General features: G+C 42.1%; 1 pseudogene; it reads left to right on the forward strand.

Moving 5' to 3' along the window:
* The window catches only part of LOC142376965 (dynein axonemal heavy chain 8-like), a 57873-nt pseudogene extending 41863 nt beyond the window's left edge, over positions 1-16010 (forward strand).
* The last annotated feature ends 927 nt before the right edge of the window (positions 16011-16937 follow it).

Below are 16937 nucleotides of genomic sequence, written 5' to 3' on the forward strand. Positions count from 1 at the left end.
ATTTAGAGCTAAAATATGAGACGTCACATGAGACAGCCAGTATGGTTTACTGCACAGTGCGTTGTAACCAAAACACAACAAAACAAAATGGTGACCCGCCGAGCTGCCTTGGTCGTAAGCACCTCGTCCCTGACATGTAAACCCACCTTTCAGATTGACACCACCGCATACGGAACTACACTTAGCCTTGTCTGGTCCGAGGGTAGCAGCTGGGGCAAATCCCAGGCTCCTGTTCCTACGGGACCCCAAAACAGGCCCCTTTTAAGTTCTGGGAATGACAGTGGAGATGCTGTTGTCCTTGGCACACACTGGCTCGCCCACTTTTGATCCAGTAGTGGGACAGCGGCTCATTAGTGACTGACAAAGTGCCAGAGGCTGCCGGAGAACTCAAACATTTAATTGCTTCGACGGGTTTACTCTTCAGGGGAAGTCATCTGGATTGTGCTGGATGGTCCCGTTGATGCAATATGGATCGAGAACCTCAACTCAGTCCTGGATGATAACAAAACACTGACCCTGGCTAATGGTGACCGCATCGTCATGTCACCATCCTGCAAGTTGGTGTTTGAGGTGCACAACATGGATAATGCCTCCCCTGCTACTGTGTCCCGTGTGGGAATGGTTTTTATAAGCTCCTCAGCTCTCAGCTGGCTACCCATCCTCCAGGTACTTTTGTGATATCTAAGTGTTGAAGACTTTTTTTTTCCTGAAAAAGAACAATGCTTTGTAAGCAGTGCTTAGATAGAACTTGGCTTTTGTATCGCAGGGATGGGCCAAGAAGCGCCCTGCTAGAGAGGCAGAGAGCATCATCGGTTTATATGAAAAGACATTTGAGGATGTTTACATGTATATGAGGCAAAACCTTAAACCCAAAATGGAGCTTTTGGAGTGTAACTACATAATACAGGTGTGTATTTAAAAAAAAAAAAAGACTGAGAATAAAAACAGAATCAGATGATGCCTCGAAGCCTGAATTGTTTGACTATGTTCCTTCTTCAGTCCGTCAATCTGCTGGAGGGCCTCCTCCCAACCAAGGAGACAGAGGGCTTTGCTGGAAGCAAGCACCTTGAGCGCCTCTTTGTCTTTTGCCTGATGTGGAGTCTGGGAGCTCTTTTAGAATTAGAGGACAGAGACAAGCTGGAGGTCTTCATGAGAGGTCATGAAAGCGAAATTGATGTGCCTCAAACCAAGCCGGGAGAGACTATATTTGAGTACATGGTCAACACAAACGGTACAGTTATTTGACACGTAAAAGAGCATCAATTTGATGTTTTTTTTGTATAGTTTAAAGTGAACAAGCATTTGAATGTGGTGGCATGGTGGTTAAGTTAGCACTTCACAGCAAAAAGGGTATTATTGCGGGGTTTGTGTGCCCTCCCTGTATCTGCATGGCTTACACTGTAGTTGCGAGTGTCTGATTGTCCGTCTCTGTATTAGTCTTGTGTTGGACGCTCTAGCGTCCCTGCCTTCTTAACCAATAGCAGCTGTTAAAGGCTTCAGCCTCCTGCTACCCTCAACAGGGTTTACAGAATCTGGTCTCATTCCAGAGGCATCAGATTCGGAGATTTTGTTAAGACCCCTTCGCACTGCATATACCCACCTGAGAGTAATCTTTAGTATCAGTTATACGTTGTTAATTGTTGTGAAATAAGATGTATTAGAAATATTTGCTTTAGATGTCTGATACTGCCTCGAGTGGTGCGCCACAGCACAGACATGAAAGGACCCATTGTGCATACGTTCAGCACATCGCCAGCTTTGACAACGATGGGATGAGAATGGGTTTATATGTGACTAAAAAGAATGGCGACTTTTGTTTTAGGTGAATGGTGTCACTGGAACAATCTTGTGGAGGAATATGTCTATCCAACTGACCATGTGCCTGACTACACCTCCATTCTTGTTCCAAATGTGGATAACACAAGAACCTCTTTCTTGCTGGAGACTATTGCCAAACAACACAAGGTGATCTTGTGGTTTTTAAAAGAATATTTAGATAATGTTTATACTTAAAAATATGTTACTTTTTGTCTAAACTCTAAATGTTTTATATGTACAGGCCGTACTGCTTATTGGTGAACAAGGGACAGCGAAGACAGTGATGATCAAAGGCTATGCAAAGAAATACGATCCTGAGACGGATCTGTTCAAATCACTGAACTTCTCATCTGCCACAGAGCCCTTGATGTATCAGGTAAAAGATATTTTAAAATGTTTTTTGTGCTTGAATTTTTACAGTCCTACATTGGTTCATGTTTGCAAAAACTTTCTTCGTACACAGCGATCAGTGGAAAGTTACATTGAGAAAAGGATTGGCAGCACCTATGGACCCCCAGGAGGACGCAGGATGACCATCTTCATCGATGACATAAATATGCCTATTGTCAACGAATGGGGAGATCAGGTGTTGCTTTCTTTTTTTTTTTTAATGAACATCTGTCTGTCTATCTGTCGCTTTAATCTGATGAGTTACTTTATGTGGCTATCCAACCAGATCACAAATGAGATAGTCCGCCAGATGATGGAAATGACTGGCATGTACAATCTGGATAAACCAGGAGATTTCACCACGATTGAGGATGCACAGATTCTGGCTGCCATGATCCACCCTGGTGGGGGTAGAAATGACATCCCACAAAGACTGAAGAGACAGTTTACAGTCTTCAACTGCACTCTGCCAGCCAACACCTCCATTGATAAGATCTTTGGTAGGTTGGTCTAAAATAATCACATTTGTTCTGCTTCCATTACTGTAGTTTTCATTTTACAGTTAACGGTTTCTTCATGTTCTTTTTGTGCAGGTGTGATTGGCTCTGGATATTTCCATGAATGCAGGGCATTCCAGCCAAGCATATCAGCAATGGTTAAATGTCTAGTGTCTGCTGGGAGGATCGTTTGGCAGTGGACAAAGGTACTTACCTGGAATATGATGAGAAGTTTATAATAGGAATTGATTATAGGTATATGGTATTGATAAGTTTGTTAACTTGTTTTATGACACCACATTGAAGGTCAAAATGCTTCCAACACCATCAAAGTTCCACTACATTTTCAATTTGAGGGACTTGTCCAGGATCTGGCAGGGAATGTTAAACGTTAAGGCAGAGGAGTGTGGTGACATCTCCACCCTATTGGCTCTTTTCAAGTGTGAATGTACAAGGGTGATAGCAGACAGGTAAAATCCTTTTTTAAGTTAAAAAACAAAAAGTTGGAAGAAAGCATTACTCTAAGACTTTGCTTTGTTGCAGGTTTATTTGCTCTGAGGACAGAGATTGGTTTGAGAAGGCTGTATGTCGTGTCATCCAAGAGCACGTTGACCCAAACCTCGTTCAAGAGCTTCATTCTGAGCCGTATTTTGTGGACTTCCTCCGAGATGCACCTGAGCCAACTGGAGAGGAAGACGATGATGCCTGTTTTGATGCCCCTAAGATCTATGAACTGGTGTGAAATCTGAATTCGTACATCAGCGCTTGATAGTTTCATGGTAGTAAGTTGATGGAGGAAACTGTCACCATAATCTGTATGAACAACTTGTTTCAGGTGCCAGATTTTCAGTTCTTATCAGATAAGCTTGTGATGTATCAAGCTCAGCACAATGAGGTAGTAAGGGGCTCCACCCTGGATCTGGTTTTCTTCAAAGACGCAATGACTCATCTTGTCAAGGTGACACCTGAAGCGAGTATAGCTGATGCATTTCTTGTAGACTAGGCTAGATATAATACTGATTCTTTTTAGATTTGCTCCTCTTTAGGTCTCACGAATCATTCGCACTGACAATGGAAATGCCCTGCTTGTGGGAGTGGGAGGATCAGGAAAACAGAGTCTGACGCGCCTGGCCTCATACATAGCTGGATACAGCATCTTCCAGATCACATTAACCAAGTGAGATGAGTCATAGTTGTGAGAGCTCTGTTTGTAGGGACTTTAATCACACTGATCAAACTGTTCTTGGGGCTCTCTGAGGGTTAGAGGCGCTCCCCAAAGGACAATGAACCATCAGGGGCTTTTTTTCTGCTTGCATTCAAGTGATATAACCTGCAAACCTGTCTCAGTCGGCCCTAGGTGTCACTTTAAGTCCATTCCTCTGTTTCAAAAAAATAATAATAATACAATAATTTCTTATTATATATTGCTTATAGGCAATGTTTTAAATAGGTTTGTTTGTTTTAGTTTTTTTACTTCTCTTTGATAGTAGTGGTTCCAGTGGTGTGTTCATACCTTCAACCAGTCACTGTACACTTACCTCATCTGGACCTATCACGTCACCTTCATGTCTCCGTTATGCTGGGAAAGCTCCCGCTCCAAAGTAGAAATTAAAGACGCCACAGAAGGAGTTCTATAAACTGTGAGCTCCTACTATAGACGTTCTTCCAGGGTCTCGGGTGATTGGTCAAGCACATGAATACAGTACCCCCCCCCCCCCCCCCCCCCCCCCCCCCCCCCCCTGTGCGCGTACCCTGCTCCGTGAACGAATTACACGTCCAGAAGCTTGGCAGGAAGCTAAACTAGAGCCAGCTTGGCTAGCACCTAGCATTATTAAACGTATAGTTAGCATAAACTAAATACTAAATACGGCAACAATCGATGCTTGCTGTCAGAACAGCGCTCGTGCACCTTCTTGCTCGTGCGCGTTCATGTACTCTAGAGGCGTGCCTTCGGGGGGAAAGTGAAGAAAAGGGTTGGGACTTTTTACCTGTGTATTTTCAAAATGCAGCTTCGCTGGACCCAAAATCCAGGATCTCCTACCCTACCTTTAAAATACAAGAATGAGTGTCCTATGAAGCCATGAGCTGTTTGTAGTTGCATTTGCACTGAAAGTGAAATGCTGGGCCTTCTTTCCAATTATGTGGTGTTTATTTTTCCTTACTTAGAACATACAACATGAGTAATTTCATGGATGACCTGAAACTGTTGTATAACACAGCGGGGGCTGAGGGCAAAGGCATCACCTTCGTCTTTACAGACAACGAAATCAAGGATGAGGCTTTCCTCGAGTACCTCAACAATATTCTCTCTTCTGGAGAGGTGAGATCTCATAAAGGTATAAAGGCGTATCTGAATATCTGCTGATTGTGTAACTGAACACTGGAATCTTCAGTCTAATTGAAACGGACTGGAATTGGTCCTGTATGACTGAAACAAAGAGGTGGGGCAGAATGTAACGTCTCAAAGGAAAAGCTTCGCTGGTCCTGACCATGTTGTAATCGTTTCAGGTCTCCAATCTTTTTGCAAAAGATGAGATGCAAGAGATCACCCAGAACCTGATCCCAGTTATGAAAAAGGAGTTTCCTCGAATTCCACCAACTTTTGACAATCTTTATGACTACTTTATATCTCGGTTTAGGAAGAATTTACACGTTGTTCTGTGCTTCTCACCGGTAAGTTGAAACTTTGTATATTTTCTGTTTATACCCAAAAGCAACCGCCCAAACTTTTGCTACTTTTATTCCAAATCTCTTTTTATTCACAGCATGTTTAGATGCTCAACAGTGACATTATATATACACTTACACCCATAACTACCTCCATAAATGAACCTTTTCATTGGAGTTTTACTCTACTCTTGTTTAAAGGTGGGGCAGAAGTTTCGCTCCAGATGTCTGAAGTTTCCGGGCTTGATTTCCGGCTGCACAATGGACTGGTTCACCCCTTGGCCCAATGAGGCTCTGGTTGCTGTGTCCACCTATTTCTTATCTAAGTTTCACATGGTTTGTCCAGCTGATGTGAAGACTTCAGTGATGACCACCATGGGAACTTATCATCACAAAGTATCTGAAACATGTGAAAGTTACTTTGAAAGGTATCACATTTACACAAATCCAATTTGTTCAGAAACATACGCTATCAAACACAGTCCTAACGCTGTATGTTGTTCATCTCTCAGGTTTCGAAGACGAGCTCACGTCACCCCTAAATCTTACCTTTCTTTTATAAATGGTTACAAAACATTATATGCCGAAAAGCACAACTATATCAACACTTTGGCAGAGCGCATGAATGTTGGTAAGGAATTTGAACAGGAAGGCAGTTGTGTCTTTATAAAGATTGTGTACTTTATGGAGGATTTTGTATGGTCTACTCCTGTAAAAGATTACACCAGATGTTACTGATTTCCAGGTTTGGACAAACTGATGGAGGCCAGTAAGTCGGTGGCTCAATTATCAAAAGATCTTGAAGTAAAGGAAAAAGAGCTCGCTATTGCATCTGCCAAAGCTGACAAGGTAAATCAGATACGTCCAAGCTCCTGTGACCTGCAGATAAGATTGATGATGGATGGATGTTTATGAGCAACTTTCCTCCAATCAGTACTTCCACAGTAATGTAAAACCATAAAATTAAGAACAATTTGAGTTCTGTACATAGTGAGGTAGCAGAATCAGTTTATTCATAGGTTCATTGTGGAAATTAGCTTCTGGTTTGATGTGAATAGCTGACAGAGGTTTTGTCATTTCTGAAAAGCTGTTTGAAAGCTCAACACCATGGACGCACGCGTATGATGCATTTGAAGGCATGAGATGTTTATTTTTGCATTCACCAAGGTGCTGGCAGAGGTGACAGTCAGTGCTAAAGCTGCAACCATTGTGAAGAATGAGGTCCAAGTTGTGAAGGACAGAGCCCAGAAAATTGTGGATGGAATAGAGTATGAGAAAGCTATAGCTGAGGAAAAGCTGGAGGCTGCCAGGCCAGCTTTAGAAGAAGCTACAGCTGCACTGAATGTGAGATATCTCTGACTTATTTGAAGATATTTACACCGTGCATTCTACGATATGTTACATGATATACTTAAAAACTCCACAGACCATCAAGCCAGCTGACATTGCCACAGTGAGAAAATTGGCCAAGCCTCCACACCTGGTCATGAGGATCATGGACTGCTGTCTGATTTTATTTAACAAAAAGTTAGACCCTGTTACATGTGATCCAGAACGAAGCTGTCTTAAACCATCATGGTCAGAAGCACTGAAGGTAACAAATTTCCTTTTTCTAAAAATTCAGTTGTTGCAAATGATAAATATATGAATTCCACTCATATATTAAAGGAGACACATTGTGCCCTGAGGTCTTAAATGTGTCATGTTTGGTTGAAATACTACAGAGATATAACACAGCAGCTCTTTTCAAGCCCACATTTGCAGGCCTTTTTTTCAGTATTAGTTTTAGGAGGTGGAGTGAGCCAGCGGACTCAACTCTGCTCCTCTCTTCTGCAGGGTGTGCCTTTTTTGAGATTTGTTCTACAGCTTTGATGCTTCCATGCAAATGTAAATTTGGACACAATTCACACCTAAAAACCCTTAAAGTGCATTAATATGTGAGAAGGTACAGTAGGTAGCCTGAAAGCTCATGAAATGAAAGAAGGCCTGTAAGAAGTTGGATTATTATCAAATTGATTTCTTAAGTAAACTTAACTAAACAAAAAGCAAGAACAAATTAGTCTTGACATCTGGCTTTTGGGTTAAAGCGAATGCAGCACGATTTAAAGTTGAAGATGGATGGGGATGAAAAGATGGCAGCTGGATAATTCTGCTCTGAGTGCAAAACTGAGCGGCGTGTTCTTCCTCACAAATGGCATTTGCATGAATTCATTTGTTTTGTCCTTTTCAGCTTATGAGTGGCTCTGGTTTCTTGACAAGCCTCCAGCAGTTCCCAAAGGACAGCATTAACGAGGAAACTGTGGAACTACTGCAGCCTTACTTTGACATGGAGGATTACACCATGGAAAATGCCAAGAAAGTGTGTGGTAGTGTAGCTGGTCTGCTCGCATGGACTCGTGCTATGGCCTCATTCTTTGCCATCAACAAAGAAGTGTTGCCACTCAAGGTAAAGTTAAAGTTCATCATGTTGGCGACTGTTTTTTTTTTTTTTCTTTTTCATTTTAGATTTGTCGTAGGCGGCTATTCTTCTCCAATAATGCCATTTAAAACTCTCTATTCTCAGCCTGTTTGAATCCATTTTAGGTAAATAGGTGATTTAACCTCATTTTTAGCCCAAAGCCTTTTTATGGTACAGTATAACTGCATTGTTTGTTTCCAGGCCAACCTTGCCATTCAAGAGAACCGTCTAACTGTGGCTAATAACGAGCTGTGCGCGGCAGAGACTCAGCTGGCTGAAAAGCAAGCAGAGTTTGACAAAGTCAAGGCCAAATGCGACGCTGCAATGAAAGAGAAACAGGTGTGACGCACCCTTTTGAAAAATGTCACGACTGCGTTGACTTAAATCTAGAGATTGTAGCTGACACAGGCGTCTTGTCTTTCAGGAATTGGTGGATGATGCTGAGATGTGTAGGAATAAAATGCAGGCTGCATCTGCACTTATTGACGGACTTAGTGGAGAGAAAGCTCGCTGGATCGAGCAACGCAAAGAATTTAAGTCACAAATAAACAGGCAGGTTACAAAGGAAATGCAATTGAATATCAAAATGTTATATTCCAAGGGGGGTTAGTCTTTAAAGAGGTTCATTACTAGAATTCAGGATTGGTTCTTCAAGGACAGATTTAAAAGGTTTTGATAATGGCTTTTATATGAGTCCAGCTGCTTCTGCCTTTGTTTTCAGACTTGTGGGTGACGTACTCCAGCTCACCGGCTTCTTGTCGTACTGCGGTCCATTCAACCAGAGTTTCCGTGATATGTTGTTGAAGGACATCTGGGAGGCGGAGCTCCGGAAGCACAAAATCCCTTTTACAGAAAATCTCAACATCATTTCTGCCCTGGTGGATGCTCCCAATGTGAGAACAATGCCAGCCTATTTTTATTTGATACTAGTCCTGTGAAAAGTAAAAAAAAATCATTTGAACCATTGACTATCATTTTTAATATTTAAGATAAGTGAGTGGAACCTTCAGGGACTCCCGGGAGATGACTTGTCAGTTCAGAATGGCATCATCGTCACAAAAGCAACAAGATATCCCCTCCTCATCGATCCACAGACTCAGGGAAAAGCTTGGATTAAGAAAAAGGAAGAGGCCAACGAACTTCAAGTATATAGCCAAATGATTTTCACTTGTGTCATTTTTACCCTAATTACACGCTTAAGTAAAGCATGTCGTAGAAGTAAACTGATTTCATGTTCAGGTCACGTCCCTCAACCACAAATTCTTTCGCACACATTTGGAAGATTGTATTTCCATGGGACGCCCAATGCTCATTGAGGATATATTTGAGGAGCTCGACCCAGCCCTGGACAACGTGCTCGAGAAAAACTTTATCAAATCTGGGACCAGTTTCAAGGTATTTTTAACCTTCATGTCCATTCAAATTTACCAATACAACTTTAAAATGTGTACACTCTTAAAATTGTCTTCAATGTTTTTTTATAGGTCAAAGTAGGAGACAAAGAGGTAAACGTAATGGATGGGTTCCAGCTCTATATAACTACCAAACTGCCTAATCCAGCATACACTCCAGAGGTCAGCGCAAAAACATCCATTATTGATTTCACTGTAAACATGAAGGGCCTGGAGAACCAGCTGCTCGGCCGAGTCATCCTCAAAGAAAAATACGTGAGTGTGCCATTTGTTCCAGAAACGCAGCTTGCTTTCCCCATTTGGTTTAAAAATATAACTTTATCTGTGATTGTTTTAGATAACTGTTTTTCCAGTGTAAGAATATGATATTGACTGGCTCTTGGTTTTTTTTCACTCATCTCAACAGGAGCTAGAAGCAGAAAGATTGAAACTAATTGAGGATGTAACTGCTAATAAAAGAAAGATGCAGGAGTTGGAAGACAATTTGCTGTACAAACTCAGCAGCACTAAAGGTCCTATAGTTACTGTTGTAGACTAATGCCAGTTTCTCCAGTCATACCTGTTCTTTTTCCTAAAGTGAAAGTGTGTCTGTTTGTCTGGTTAAAGGTTCTTTGGTTGACGATGACTCCATGATTGGCATTCTGACCACGACTAAGCAAACTGCTGCGGAAGTTAGTGCAAAGCTCAGTGTTGCAGCTGAAGCAGAAGTAAAGATCAATGTCGCTCAAGAAGAATACCATCCAGTTGCCTCTCGAGGAAGCACATTGTACTTCCTCATCACGGAGATGAGCATGGTCAATATCATGTACCAGACCTCCTTGGGTCAGTTCCTCAAAATCTTTGATCTGTCACTCGCAAGGTATGGCTTTATCGTGATTTAAGAAGTATGTCTGCACAGTCTTATCATAAGATGTTTGAGATTAAAGCTCGGAAACTATTCCAACCATTACTTCCTCTAATGACCAACAAATTTGTCTGGAAAGAACAATAGGTTGACAAAGATGTTTCTTTAACCACGCTGTGGTGTGGTCGTATTCTTCAAATATGCTTTGTTCTCTGTGTCTTTGCCTCCCTCGTTTTTTTATGCTGATTTTTTGTTTTTAATTAATGCGCTTTTGCAGGTCTGAGAAGGCCTCCAAAACTCAGAAGCGGATTGCAAATATTATTGAATATCTGACGTTTGAGGTTTTCCGATACACAGTCAGAAGCCTTTATGAAAACCACAAGTTCATCTTCACACTCCTGCTGGCCCTCAAGATTGACTTACAGAATAACAGAATACAACACAACAAATTTCAGATTCTTATTAAAGGTAAGGTGTGCATCATTCCCAGGAAAAGTTGAATTGCCTTTTGGACTTGACATCTCTGAACATAATTGATGAAACAATAGGTGGCGCAGCTCTTGACCTGAAGACCTGTCCATCAAAGCCATTCAGCTGGATCCTGGATATGGTGTGGCTGAACTTGGTAGAACTCAGCAAGCTGCCACAGTTCACTAACATTATAAACCAGGTAAGCCATAGATCCACGAATGATCTGGACATCTGAATTCTTCATCTGCTTGTAGTGTCATCAGTTTTGGTATTGACATGGTTTGTAGGTGTCCCAAAATGGGAAAAACTGGAAAGCATGGCTCAATCTTGATGCCCCAGAGGAAGGCGTCACTCCAGATGGATACAACTCTCTTGATGTTTTCCATAAGCTTTTGCTGATAAGGTTGGGTCCTCCTACTTGAATGTTGATTACATGTTTGAATACACCATATTATAAAATGCAATCACCTCACAAGCTTTTTTTCTCACAGGTCTTGGTGCCCTGATCGCACCTTGTCTCAGGCCAGAAAGTATGTGGGAGACTCTTTGGGCATGAGATTCGTTGAGCCTGTCCTCTTGAACCTTCACAGCACCTGGCAGGAAAGTGATCCTCGCACCCCCCTCATTTGCTTCCTTTCTATGGGCTCAGATCCCACCGAACAAATCGAAGCACTTGCCAAGAAACTTAATCTCGGTGAGTTTGCCCTGTCCTGCCCCATTTTTTATTTTATTTTACTGAACTTTTTTATTTTCTGCTGAAGATGTAATGCCAAAATCTCCTGACGTCTGATTGTGTTTACATTCAGACCAGTTCCCAACTTGCGACGCTATCTACTTTTGATTCAGTTAGAACGGTATGAAACCCAAATTTTGTGATTGATGTCCCTGTGACCGTGGTAACCAACAGGATCCTGGATGTTGGTTGCTGTGTGCTCTTTGCAGTGGCACCTTGGGTGTTCACTGGGCAATCCAGCTCATGTATTTGTTTTCCTGAGCATAAATTCATTTGATTGTGGCTGTTAAAATTCCACTAATTGAAAGGTCTGTGGTTTGATCCGTGGCCCTTAATTCCCCGTAATGTTTCATCCTTGTGTAAGTGTGTGTGTTATGTTGTGTTAGAAAGATAATTATGTTTTGTATGTACAGTATAGTTAAAGGCCTGTGGCTTGTACTGCAAAGTCCTGAGTGGTGGATTAGACCAGGGGGGAAAGCACTATTTAAATGCACTCTATATGTTCATGTCTATGTAAATACTCCCACTGTTTCGGTTTACAGAATGCAGAGCAATATCTATGGGACAAGGACAAGAGGTGCATGCAAGGAAGCTGGTCAAGACATCAATGACAGAGGTGCTTTTAGAAGTTACTGAAGAAGTATAATGCATGAGTTAAGCCTTTCCAACTGAGGCAGTTCCAGGATTGGTACCAGTTCTTTGACCAAGAACCCCTCAATTCAGGGTCTGGAGGGAACCTGTGAACTCTGAGACCAGCTAACAGTTTGACCGCCATTAAAAAGATAAATAAATGAATACTGAGCAAGGGGAACATTTAGACGTAAAATCGATATAGCATCGAAAAGCTAATGATGTCATCTTTCATCTGATGTTTTAGATAGTGTTAATATTGCCAGTTGTGGTTTGCAAATGGCCATACACACAGAATTGACCATGTCTGAGTGGGATTTGTAATGGAAATCAGAGTTTATAAATAGCATTGCAGCCAGGGCTTAGAAATGCCAGCTGGCAGTATTAAAACATTACATACCATTTATAAGCCTAGATGCAAACTGCATTTGTGAAAGCACCCCTCATAGGGCGGTAATCATAAATGCTGACTGTGTTGTTGGAACGAACGTATATGACCACAAGGCTCAGGAGTGGCTCTCGTGCATGTGGACAAGCAAATGGTTTCATAGAAAGTTCACAAAGTAAAGCAGCTTCCAGCAGGTGACGGCATCTGGTGAATGCTTTCATGTGGGAGTGTATTGGATTGTCCTGATGTGCAAGCTAGAGTGTTGCTTCTTGCTTTCAACAGCAATGGCTGACTGTTTGACCTGATCCGTGGCTTTTGTGTCTGGATGTGTACAGGGAGGTTGGGTCCTTCTGCAGAACTGTCACCTGGGGTTGCAGTTTATGGATGAGCTGCTAGAAACTATCACAGTTACAGAGAGCATGCATGACACGTTCAGGGTGTGGATCACCACAGAGCCACACGATCTGTTCTCCATCACACTCCTACAGGTGAGACTTGACAACATCGTCATAAAAAGGAAGGTGTTAAAAGTTTTTGTACACGCACAGACTGTCTCTCACTCTTTCCCTTTTAAGTCTTCCATCAAGTTCACCAACGACCCCCCCCAGGGAATACGTGCTGGTTTGAAACGAACATTTGCAGGAATTTCACAGAACCAGTTGGAAGTCAGCAACCTGCCCATGTGGAAGCCTTTGCTGTACGGTGTGGCCTTTTTACACACTGCTGTGCAGGTACTGCGCATTCTAAGTTCACGCGTGTCATAGTGGAACTTTATTTAAAGGAAATATTAAAAAAGAATACATGCTTTGCTCCTGGCACAGGTTATATGAGAAACAGAGTGAACTAACCATATTTAGAAGTACCGTAACCTTGACAATGGCACTACTTAATTTGGTAGCCTTTTTTTTCTTATTAATTTCATAATTGATAATGAAATCATTTGTGCCATTTTAATAATGCATTAGGGAAATTTTCCACCTCATTACCATATTGAGAATGTGTTGGCTTTAGTTTATTTTATAGCCTTTTGAAGTTTGAGTGGTTTGTATTTTCCAGTGTAGCACAAATCAACTCGTGTCTGTGACTTTTTTCCTCCAGTAGAAGGAAGGCTGTTCGTCATAATAACACAGGGATTTTCTGATTTTACATGGTAACCTTTTCTTTTTTTTTGCTTTGTAAGGAACGACGTAAATTTGGACCCTTAGGTTGGAACATACCTTACGAGTTCAATTCGGCCGATTTCTCTGCAAGTGTTGAATTTGTTGAAAGACACTTGGATGATTGCGGCCCCAAGAAGGTGAGCGTTTTGCAGCCCTGGTTTAATATTTGTATGTCATCCTCCCTCCCTCACTCACTACTTTGTGTCCCCCCCCACAGGATGTGTCATGGATAACCTTGCGATACATGCTCGCTGAGGTGCAATATGGAGGAAGGGTCACAGATGACTATGACAAACGCCTGTTGAAGTGTTTTGCTCGTGTAATAATCCCAGTTTTTTTGTTGATTCGTGTGTTACAACTCCCGGTGTTTTATGTTGCATTGTATTACATTTGATACGACACGTGAAGCTCAATGTTCTTAATTACAGGTGTGGTTCAGTAAGAAGATGTTTGACCCAACATTTTGCTTTTACACGGGCTACAAAATTGCGGTGTGTAAGACAATAGAAGAGTACATGGATAACATTCAGAGTTTACCCACTGAGGATTCACCCCAAGCACTGGGGCTGCACGCTAATGCTGATATCACGTAAGGAGAGTGTCGTCATGATGAAGCATTAAAGCTGCGGCCGGCAACTTTTTTTTAGTCATATTAGCTTGAACTGTCATGGGATTCTGGAAGTAGAATATTAAATAGGCTGTTTAGGAAAAATAACGAAATCTGTAGCTCCCTCTGAAGCCTGTAATCATGCTTGCAAAAACCGAGCGCTCCCGGCTGTTTTTAACCAATCACGTTAGGGTGGAGGAATCCTACCTGTCAATCACAGCTTGTGCACACGCTGCTGAGCGTGAGTCTGCCCCAGCTTGTGTGCGCTCACACTGGTGTGAACTCACGTGCACAACCTCGTCCACAGAGGGGGAGGGGTTTGGGGGGCGATTCGGAGCTTGTTAGAGGTTGGGGGAGGGACCTGAGAGTGTATCAGTTTGAATTTTCCGACTTTAGACTCGCAATTTTGAAAACCTGCCGACTGCAGCTTTAAAAGCGGTCTTGTTGTATTTACTGTACTTAGAGTCTCTGAGGTTATTGCATTTCTCTTCTATAATGAATGTTGACCAGATACCAGACAAACACATCTGCTGAGGTGTTAGACACAATCACAAATATTCAGCCCAAGGAAAGTGGAGGGGGATCTGGAGAGACTCGGGAGTCCATCGTCCACAAAATGGCAGAGGACATGTTGGACAAACTGCCCGCTAATTACATTCCACATGAGGTCAGTTGGTAGGATCATTAGGTTTTTTACAGGCCAAAGTACACGTTCTCTTAATCTAAACTCTGTAACTTTGATGGGTTCAGGTCAGAGCCAGACTGTTGACAATGGGAGCTCTTAACCCAATGAACATCTTCCTACGTCAGGAAGTGGATCGAATGCAAAGGATCATCTCTGTGGTGCGCTCGAGTCTGACTGACCTGAAGCTGGCCATTGATGGCACAATAATAATGAGTGATGTAAGATTTCTGATTCCTCAGCACATCGCTTCATATTTGCTTCTTAAGATACGCACTTCTCTGTATGTTTGTTACTCAGTTTTTTCATCAACGATTGTCTGTTAGAGTTAGATGAGATTTTCAGGAGGCTTTAAAATGCTTTCAAACTCCTGGTATGTACTTTGTTCCTAGAACCTTCGTGATGCTCTGGACAATATTTTTGACGCTCGTGTGCCCAGCCTGTGGAGGAAGATCTCCTGGGAGTCTTCCACTCTGGGCTTTTGGTACACCGAGCTTATCCAGAGAAACAAACAGTTCTACAGTTGGGTGTTTCAAGGAAGGCCCAAAGCGTTTTGGATGACGGGTTTCTTTAACCCTCAGGGTGAGTTTGTGGTTTTGATGGAATGAGGCCTTTTACAATGTTAAACACTGAGTTGGCTGCATTACTGGTTAAGACCTTGAAGTTTTGAGCATGATGGAGCTGACACGTCTTAAAGACTTCCAGCAGCTAAAGTTACACGTTATTAGACCTAATGTTTAGTTGAATGTTTGCAGGTTTTTTAACAGCCATGAGACAAGAAGTAACCAGGGCGAACAAAGGCTGGGCTCTGGACACAGTCACACTGAACAACAATGTCCTGAAGAAGTCAATGGAGGAGATCACAGCCTCGCCAACGGTGAGTGGGTGTTTTCTGCTCACTGGAAATGTGAAAGGAATTTAACCGTGTGCTATTTTGTTATTGAATGCCTTTCCTCTACAGGAAGGGGTTTATGTCTATGGTTTGTTCCTGGAAGGGGCTGGTTGGAACAGAAAGAACATCACTCTCATCGAGTCCTCACCCAAAGTACTCTTCACACCCATGCCTGTCATCCACATGTTTGCCATCAAATCCAATGCTCCTGTGGATCCGAAGCTGTACGCCTGCCCCATCTACAAGAAACCAAGGCGCACAGACCTCAATTACATCACAGCAGTGGTGCTACCTACTGTCCAGTCACCAGACCACTGGATCTTACGTGGGGTTGCTCTGCTCTGTGACATCAAATAATAAACAACTGTATTACTTTTTAATGTTGTCCAAAAAACGAATAAATGTTTTTTCTGCAGATTAGGTGAATTACTTTTTGACTATGTATGTGAGACTCATCTATGGAGCCATTGATCAACTACTTAAGTGATAAAAATATTACATTAGTTTGCTTTGAGGGCTTACCACTTATCACAAGGACGTTAATGAGCCAGTGAGTAAGTAAAAGCTCCGGTGGCTCCAGCAGCTCTTTTGTTACCATGGAGATCATATATGATGTCTATGGTCTCACCTTGCCCTTCTTCTTCTTCTTCTATTTTGTTGGCGGTTGGCAAACAACTTTTGGAAGCATTACCGCCACCTATTGAAATGGAGTGTGAGTCTGGGCGAAAACTATCTCAGCTAAATATAAAAAAATAAGAATAAATAAATAATTAAAAAAAGGTATTATATCCTTCTAATCAGTCATGTGGCTTCTAGATAGTGAAAAAGGTACTTAAAGCACATCTCACTTGAGTTCTTCTGTAGTATTGTTTTAATGTTTAATTGCACACTTTCTGACTCTAGTCCTAGGATGAGGTGCTGCCTCTCCTGGTCAAACCTGACACGTTGCTCTATTACATGCTCCACGGTCTCAGTAGCACCACATACACTGGTACCCATAGGAAGCTGATATCGGTGCCTGAGTTTATAATTCCATTTACCATCTGTGCAATTTCTAAAACAATATCCTGTCTGGACTCCGACATGGTACTCTGAATACTCATCAGGGCAGAAGCAGAATCTGAGGCAATTAGCACTCATACTCACACATTCCTTGGTCTATTCCCCTCTATCCAGGTCAAAGCAGCGAGGATGGCTACTAGTTCTGCGGTGTATACAGCAAGATCATTGTTTAGCCTTTCTTTTTTGCACATCTTAAGCTCTGGTACTACAAATGCCACACCCACTT

This window comes from Odontesthes bonariensis, chromosome 3 (assembly GCF_027942865.1).
Source record: "Odontesthes bonariensis isolate fOdoBon6 chromosome 3, fOdoBon6.hap1, whole genome shotgun sequence".
In the NCBI taxonomy this organism is placed as follows: Eukaryota; Metazoa; Chordata; class Actinopteri; order Atheriniformes; family Atherinopsidae; genus Odontesthes; species Odontesthes bonariensis.